Source organism: Myotis yumanensis, unplaced genomic scaffold, assembly GCF_028538775.1.
Source record: "Myotis yumanensis isolate MYYU_CA2020_CCGP unplaced genomic scaffold, mMyoYum1.0.hap1 SCAF_2, whole genome shotgun sequence".
Lineage (NCBI taxonomy): Eukaryota > Metazoa > Chordata > Mammalia > Chiroptera > Vespertilionidae > Myotis > Myotis yumanensis.
This window is the reverse complement of record NW_027223753.1, coordinates 198,652,669-198,662,174: the sequence shown is the minus strand read 5'-3', so window position 1 is coordinate 198,662,174 and position 9,506 is coordinate 198,652,669. Positions and strand designations below refer to the sequence as shown.

Genomic DNA, 9,506 nt, shown 5'->3' with positions numbered 1-9,506 from the left:
TGTTCTTATCTCAAATTCTAACCTAGAAGCACAGGGTTTATGCTAACCTTCCCCTTTTGTGTATTTTTAATTTATTTCTGTGACAATGGTAGCATTTATTTACTTATTTGACTACACTGTAAGGTTAAAGAAAAAGAGAACTAGATATAAATAATAATAGAAATAGATATTAGTAATAACAACATAATAATAGTATAATGTAAATATACTTTCTTTCTCACAGAAATATGTGTCCACAACGTGAAATTCTATTTACATATACAGAGACTGAATGAATCATAATAAATTGTAGGTAATGGAAATAAATAAAGAGGCAATTTGATACTTTTGAAAACAAACAAATGGCAGCAGCCTGACATGGGCATTGTTCAATTTTACCAAATTTCTCTTTGTGTAATTTTCAACCTGATTATAATAATCTCCAAACAATAGGCCTTTGAGGAATTGTTTTTAGGAACAGAATTATTTTGACTGTGGCACACATTTTATCATGACACTGTGTCATGTATAATAATTAATCCATATGGTCACTTAGGCCAGAAATAGGGATTTAATGTTGACAATGTTGGATTTGTTCATTTCTATAGTTACTAATGTCTGTATATTTAATCAGAGTACTTTATCTGTGATAAATAAAAACTAAAAATGACCATAATTTTATGAAATCATTATGATCCTGAGGACTCATCTTTTTTTTTTTCACACTGTACAACCCCCTTCAGTCTCACAGCCCACAGGGAAGGGGGCTGGGTAATAGTTTGAGACTACAATTTATTCTGGCATGGGTACACTGTGAGAGGCCCACAGGGAATGACCCACCATAATCCATCATCACACTATGAGGGCTCATCTTCTGAGCTGGGCTTCAGAATTCCTTAGTTGTGTGGTTTAGGGCAAGTTGATGAACTGACAGTCTTCACCTACAAAATGGATGTAAAAGAGTGTTAAAAGCTGTACACACACACACACACACACACACACACACACATATATAGCTTTTATGGTGTGAACATGTGCAATGATCAGAGTTATTTCTAGCATGTGGGTCAAGTTGCAAAGTAGAACTTGTTTCTTTTATTTCTAACTTCCAGTGAAAGCCATGAAGAACATTTCTTTTACCGTCTTAAATAAATGCCTTCTAGTGACATATGTTTTCAGAGCAAAAACCTAAGGTGCCTACAGTTACTGGAAAAAAAAAGAGACTGTAGTGAGTTTTGTTTTTTGTGTTCGTTTTTTTCCTGGTTTTCTTTATCTTTTCCACCCAGAAGGCTAATGAGAAAACCGGGTCCTCATGCTTCATCATGCTTCCATTTCTGCACACTTTAGAATGACTTGCTATCACTTCTGGCCTTTCAAGCCCTAAGTCTATCCTGAAGATCTGACGAAGAGAGAACTAGAAATATTCTGAACGTGTAAATGGATTCTCTCAAGTTGTTTTTTTTTTTTCATTTCTTAGTCGTCAGAGTGGAGATGATTGGACCAATTCCATGTTTTATTCTTTTGGCACTTAGCCCTATAACCCCAAAGTTCTGGGGAGAGTTTCTATGAATAGCACTTAGACATTGAATCTAATTCCTTTTGCTTGACATGGCAATTACTTCTACTTGTCCCCATCCCTCAGCTCACATGTCTGTTCTCCAACTGTGGCAAGATGGATAGCAAAAGATAATTTGCTATTTTAGGATTCAGTAAAATAGAGTTAACCTAAGAAATAATTGGGTACTAAGCAGAGTTTGCCTTTCACTTTTCTCGAATCAGTAAAGGGTTTCATGGGGTGAAAAATGCCCTTCATTCTATAATGCATATAATAGTTGGATGTTAATTCTTGACATATAGCCATTTGAGATGAATCTACATTTTGTCTCTGAAAGTCTGATTTAACCTCTTGAAGTTCTCTAATTAAAACATCGCAAACAGAGTTCTTGTCTGCAAATGACAGACGTTGATCCTAGTTCTCTTAAGAGAGAAAAGTATTTATAAGAAATTTAGCAGCCGGAACCGGTTTGGCTCAGTGGATAGAGCGTTGGCCTGCGGACTGAGGGGTCCCGGGTTCGATTTCGGTCAAGGGCATGTACCTGGGTTGCAGGCACATCCCCAGTGGGAGGTGTGCAGGAGGCAGCTAATCGGTGTTTCTCTCTCATCGATGTTTCTAACTCTCTATCTCTCTCCCTTCCTCTCTGTAGAAAATCAATAAAATATATTTTTTTAAAAAAGAAATTTAGCAAATGATCATGGAGTCAATGGCAGGCTAGAGATCAAGATTTGGAAAAAGAGTTAGGATAGTATGAGAGAATAAATAAGAACAAATAAAATGATAGTCTTTTTGCAGGAACCATTTCAATAGGAAGCCAAAGGCTTTATTTACTCCATATTCAATGTACTAGGTAGAAGTATCTGATTGTCTAAGGCATTGCCATGCTCCTATACTTGTTATCTTGGATGGCAAGGGAGTGTTTAAAATATAGTTCTTAATAAATGCTTAATAGTGAATGAATGAATGAATGAATGAATGAATTTGTTGAATTTGTAATCATAAAAATTTTGCCTGAGCCACTTCTAGATGTCAAAACCATATTCTAAATATCATTTTAGTTTCTGACACCTACAGTGAGCTAATATAAATCATAGATCATTTTTTTCTGTCCTCAATTCAGTGGGTCATTATATAGTAACTGATTCCATTTTATTTCAGTCCCTATTTATCTTCCACCAGGAGAAACTAGGCTTGACTGGGCTGATGATATTTCAAGTAGCCAGTATGTCATTTGTTAACTTAATAGTAGCATCTGATTTTCATTGTCCTCAAAGGTCTCTTGAAATTTCATGAGTGATGTGCATAAGAAGCAGGAGGAAAGCATTAAAAAGAGAGTTCTGATTGTATTGAAAGGGTTTGAAATAAAAATATATTGAGGAGGAAAAAGAAGTATCCTAGGTTGATTTTTTAAATCTGTGTTTTGCTGCATCTCAATGAGGGCCTGGGAGATCATTATTTACAAGACACTCTTCTTCTGCCTAGATCAGACTTATTGTCCATTCAAGATCTAAATGCACTATTTTATTTAAGGAGTTAAAAAATATATATGCCTGTCCTGAGCCTTATCCACAGTGACCATTCCAGATGACTATGCCCTGGGGAGATAAGACATTGTCTCATCTCTGGGTGAGCTCATCTAATCCCCAGGTATAAGTACTATCTCTATACCAATGACTTCTAACTTCTTATCCTCAGCCCTGACACACTCCAGAAATGCAGGCTCAAATGTCCAGCTACTTAATTGAGATCTCCAAAAGTAGCACAGCCAAAGCAGAACTCTTGATTTCCCCCAAATTGTCTCTTTCCAGAGCCTTCCTAATCTCATCAACTTTCTTAATCCCAAAAATTATTGATCCCTTTCTCTTCCCCACAATTACAGTTTAGCAGTAAAAACTGTGGTCTCTGACTAGAAAACACACCCCTCCCAGCTCTACCTAGTCTTTTCATCTCCGCAATGACCAGCCGCCCCATCTCTTGCCTGGACAACAGTAGCCATCTCACTGGCCTCCTCCCGGAGACCAATTCCAGCATGTACAGCAGGGTTGCATCTGGGAATGGCTGAAGGCATTTCCCCAAACCTGAATAGGATACATTAAATTGATTCTTGGTTGCCAGACAGCTAAAAGGCATCTTAATCTACATGTTATTGCCTCCTACTGGCCAAACACCTGAACAGCCGTAGGCTAATTCCCCCATTCTGACAATGGACTCTGTACAAAACCCTGACCCTTTGATGTGTATATCTCTGCTTCGCCTCAGGACAAGTTGTGTTATTAAAAAGCATGGGGTCCTGAGGAGAGGAGAACCTAAGACCTTAGACTTTAAGACCTTAGAACTTAGCTCCTTTAGCTAAGCTCCTCTGACCCCCAAAATGCCTTTCAAAATTATATCTTGTCTCCAGACTCTTTATTAGTCTCTGGACTCCTCTTATTTAACATCTACGCACAGCCTTCTCCAGATTTCTGACCCCTTCTAGATGCCAGGACAAGAACCCCGGCAGCTTCCTTTCATTTTCTCTTGTCCCCCTGCCCCCCGACCCCCGCCCCCACACACATATATACCTTTCATCCAGCAACCAGTGTTATCTTTTAAAAATGCGAAACAGATCATATTGCTTCTGTGATTCACACCCTCCAGTGATCACCCATTGTACTTAAAATAAAATCAAACTCCTTTCCCTGGTTTGTAAGCTTTCTAGGTGGCTGGATGACAAGCCCAGAGCTGGTTTAACAAGGTCAGCTCTACCACTTGTTACATGTGAGAAATCTTAGATAAATTTCTCAATACATCATTTCATCTCAAAAATTGAAGTTAATAATAACTTCTCTCTCATTAGGTATTGAGTTGCTATGAAATGTACTTGAAGTTGTATAGGACAAAGCTTAGCACAATCTCAAATATAATAAATACTTAATAAGCATAACTATTATTTTCATTAACAGGGTAAAATACCTGGACATTTTTATTTTAGTAAAAAATAGCTTCTAATAAAAAGGTCAACTAGATAGTGTCATTTTTTGTTTTGAAAGATAGAAAATATTTGCATATGAGAGTGTGTGACTAAAAAGAAGAAAATAAATTCTGAGGTTCAGATTTAAGGCTGGGTCCTATGGTAATTTGCCAGTTTTCCCCCCAATTTGGGACTCTTCCAATCAAGAAAAAATAATTCAATTAACTTCTATACAAAATTAGAATTAATTTCACATTTTAAGTTGTTTCTTAGATATTCTTTCAATTGAACTATAATTTCATGCTATCAGGAAAAACAAAAACTTAAAAATAATTTTGCCATGAATAGCAGGAAAAAGTTATATAGTATTGACTTGCCAATCAAAAAATATGGAACCATAAAACTGAGAACTACATGTAGGGTGTGGAAACTTCATAGATAACAAGGGGTCTACCTTTCTGACTTAGTTTTAATAAAATACTAATTCTAACAGGATGGCTAAATATCTCTTCAGGTAAATTAAAATAACAAGTGCTAAAATATAATAAATTCCATGTTAAAGAATAACCAAATGAGGTCATCACAACAGTACGGTATTTTCAAAAGAAGAGACAAGTCAATCAGTAGAACATAATAGAGAGTCCAGAAATAGGCCCATAATAGACAACTGACCTTTGATAAGTGACCAACAGCAATACAATGGAGCAAAAATATATTTTCAACAAATGGTGCTGGAACAACTAGGCATCCACATGCAAAAAAAAAAAAAAATGAATCTAGGCAAGACCTTACATCCTTTACAAAAAATTAACTCAAAAATAGATTAAAGGCATACATGTAAAATGCAAAATTATAAAACCCCAAAAAGATAACATAGGAGAAAACCTAGATAATCTTGGGTTTGGTGATAACTTCTTAGATACAACACCAAAGGCACAATTTGTAAATGAAAGAATTGATAATCTATAATTTATTTTTTTTTTCAAACCCCACAAAATTCCTGCTCAGTCAAAGACAATATTAAGAAAATGAAAATACAAGCCTCAAGCTGGGGGAAAAAAATATCTTCAAAACAGATATACTTCAAAGTGTACAAAGAACTCATAAAACTCAGAAATAAGAAAACAAACACCCTATCAAAAACATTCCATTACGGACACTTCACAGATGGCAAATAATCATATGAGAAGATACTCCAAATCTATGTCATCAGGGAAATGCACATTAAAACAACAATGACATACCACTACACACCTATTAGAATGGCCAAAATCTGGAAAACTGACAATACTAAATGCTCACAAGGATGTGGGGCAATAGGAAGGCTCATGCATTGCTGGTGGGAATGCAAAATGATATAGGCACTTTGGAAGGGAGTTTGGTGGTTTCTTATAAAACTAAACATACTCGTACCATACAATCCAGCAATTGCATTTATTGTTATTTATCCAAATGAAGTGAAATTTATATCCACATAGAAGTCTACACATGGATGTTCATAGCAGTTTTACTCATAATTGTCAAAACTCAAAAGCAACCAAGATGCCCCTTGGTTGGTAAATGGGTAAATAAACTGGTATATCAAAACAATGGAATATTATTCAATACTAAACAGAAATGAGCTATGAAGCTCTGAAAAGATATGAAGGACACTTAAATGCATATTAGTAAGTAAAAGAAGTCAATCTGAAAAAGTTACATATTGTATGGTCTCCAAGTATATGGCATTCTGGAAAAGGAAAAAAACTATGGAGACAGTAACAAGATCGGTGATTATCAGGGGTCAGGGGAGAGGGAGGGATGAATACATGGAGCATGGAGGATTTTTAGGGAAGTGAATACTCTGTAGGCTACTATAAAGGTGAATACATGTCATTATAAATTTGCCAATCCATAGAATGTACAAGGCCAAGAGTGAACTCTAATGTAAATTCTAGACTTTAGGTGATTATGAGGTGTTGCTGTAGGTTCATTGATTGTAACAAATGTATCACTCTGATCCGGATTTTGATAATGGGGGCGGGGAGGCTATGAAATAAAATCCCTAGAAAGGAAGTCTTCGTGGGGGAAGTAAGACCTTGGCTACGTTTCTAGGGATCCGTAGGATGAACAGAAAGGAAGAGAATGACTATTCCCGATACCAGAAATGTCACAGTATTTAAGTGTATGTAAGGAAGAAAGGTTCTAGAAGCAGACAGTCACACAAATTCCATCTATTAGTTTTTTACTAATGATGAGCTAGATGAGCTAGATGCTGTACTGGAATCTTAAATGCCTTCTTGTATTTTACCATTACAGAAGTTTTAGACAGCTGAAGTTATTAGCCTCATTTTACAGAAGAAAATACACAATAAAAGAAACCAAGGTCAGATCCCTAATTATATGGTAAAGTTGCAATTTAAACCCAGATCTCTTTGGTTCTAAAATTATGCTCTTCCTACCATATGAAGCTCTCTTCTTTGCACACTCAAATATGACATTTACTTCTGCACATTTAACTTTGATCTTACTTGAATAAAATTAAAATACACATGGCTAATATTCACAGTCCTTTTTTCTTGGGAAGACAGTACTTTTATAACAAATAATTTTTAATAGCTACATTTACATGATCACAAGTCAAAACAATCAAGTAGGCTCAGGAGTCTTGCTTTTTCTCCTCATTTTTTCCTGATTATATAAGTTTCCTGTTTGTCTTTCTGTGATTCCTTAGCACAAGCAAATATAAATAAACAGCCTTTTCTTTTCACTATCTACACTGATCTGCACTTGCTTTTTTCATCAGCAATCTATCGTGAAGATTATCCTGTATCAGTCTCTTTTTTCTCACTGTTTAATACTGCTTCAGAAACTAGGGAAATTCATCTTTTTGTTCGAACTAGGAGGTGCAAATATTTTTCCCAGGGTTTCAATATGTAATTTGGTTTTGCTTATAAAGTTTTATTGCAATGTAATAGTGTGTGTGTGTCTGTGTATTGTCAAATTTATCAGTCTTTTGTGGTTTCTAGATTTTAAGCCTTAATTACAACAGGCCTTCCCTACTCCATAGTTTTAAAGGAATTCTCCCAAGTTTTCTTCTAAAAGCCTCCACAAACCTCAATTTTCTTCAAAACATAAAAATAGTGCTTACAATGCCAATGTAGGGAAAGTAGTTTGTTTCAAGTTAACATGTAGTAAGCACCTACAAGGTTTCAGGCAGAACATACATACAGTGAATGATAAGACTCTGGCCCTGTGTTTGAATGTGTACAGCCTCATCCTGATATGCTCTGTATTAGAAAGGGCTTTGTTCCAAGAGCTATGTCAGCTCAGATATGGACACTTAGCACAACCTGGTGGTCTATGAAGGCTTCCTGCAAGAGAGGCTGCTGCTTTGTAACTCGAGGGAGACGGGATGAAAGAGATTATTTTTGGAGAAGAAAAAAACTAAACAAACAACACGGATGAACTGCATACAATTTTCTTAACGGACAATTTTATTTGTATATTAATTCAACAATTACTTATTTCACAGAGTGCATGTAAAAATGTAACTAGAAATAGGTCCTAAGATAGCTTGACTTTTATAGTGGGTCTAAAAATTCTAAAAGCCCTTGCTGCATGGTCTTCGTTAATTCTGTCTCTGAATTAAATCATCTTTCTCTTGAGTCCCAAGCTGACCTTCTGGCCTGGCCTGCCACTGATTTTTTTTCTATAGTTCCTTTCTGCTTTTTTACTAAGAAAAGTTAATGTTCAGTGACCAAATTTACCCCTAAGCCAACCAGCAAGCAAGGGCTACCATTGGTTTATTGATCAACCCTTTTGCTCACTGTAAGTGAATTATAGAATCACTGACAGGAATTAAGACAGTTGGTAAATAAAACTGGTTTCTGGAAAATATAAAACAATTGTGTTCAAATTTAGGGATGTAGACTCTGGAACATTCATGTGCCTGAAGTCAGATCTAGATTACCTCTGCCTGTGTGTTTCTCATCACTCTCTTGGGTCCTGGGTTCACCCTCTCTCAGAACGTTGTTCTGCTCTCACCTCCAGAGAGGCCTTCCCCAGTCTATCCACATCCAAGACCCTCTCCCTATTTCATCAGCCTATTGACTATCCATATTTAGTAATATACATAATTATCTGACTGTCTATAATTATTTTTGTTTGTTCATTTGGTCGTCTTCTAGCTGCTTCACTTCACTGAGATATAAGCTCCATGATAGCTAAGATCAGATCTAGTTTGTTACCTGTTGTATCCTCAGTGCCTGGCACATAATAGATACTCAGTAAACGTTTGTTGAATGAACAAGTACAAAACATTGTGGTCAACTGTTTTCCCCTGAGAGATGGCATACACTCATTTTTTAAAAAAATATATTTTTATTGATTTCAGAAAGGAAGAGAGAGGGAGAGAAAGATAGATATATCGATGATGAGAGAGACTCATCGATTGGCTGCCTCCTGCAGGCCCCACACTAGACATCGAGCCTGCAACCTTGGCATGTGCACCTGGGAATTGAACCTGTGACCTTCTGGTTCATAGGTCAAAGCTCAACCACTGAGCCACACTGGCTCGGCTGGCATATACTCTTGACCAGGAATAAGACCACTATTCCTTTAAGAGATCTTCTAATATCTGATAAGATTATCAGAATCACATCAAGTTTTAGTTATGATAAAAATGTAATTCTGTTTGTTTTTTACATCACCTATGGGAAATCCTAAAATATAAATTCACAGGTTAAGCTACAACAGAAGTTATTTGTGACAAAATGTGGATTAATGTTCTATGGATGTCTCTTACCTCTTTGGGAAAGGATTTCAATAGGGGGAAAGGTTTTACTCTGTGAGTAACAAACAGCACTTAATTACAATTGGCAGAATGGGAGCAACTTTATTTACACAGCAGTTACCTGAACTCTCAGATGATAACATCTACTTGATCATTGTCAACTTAGCAATTTGGACTTGGGAAAGCAGTGAATCTCTGGGTTCCTGCTTTTTATTTGTGTAGGCACAAGATTTGCTTAACTTTTTTCA

The 9,506-nt window shown here is 36.2% G+C and overlaps 1 non-coding gene across 1 annotated transcript; it reads right to left on the bottom strand.

The window, feature by feature from the left end:
- Positions 1-702: 702 nt before the first annotated feature.
- Positions 703-837, bottom strand: LOC139004690 (small nucleolar RNA SNORA42/SNORA80 family). The gene has a single exon (XR_011470535.1). It is a non-coding gene; the product is annotated as a small nucleolar RNA SNORA42/SNORA80 family (small nucleolar RNA).
- Positions 838-9,506: the final 8,669 nt, after the last annotated feature.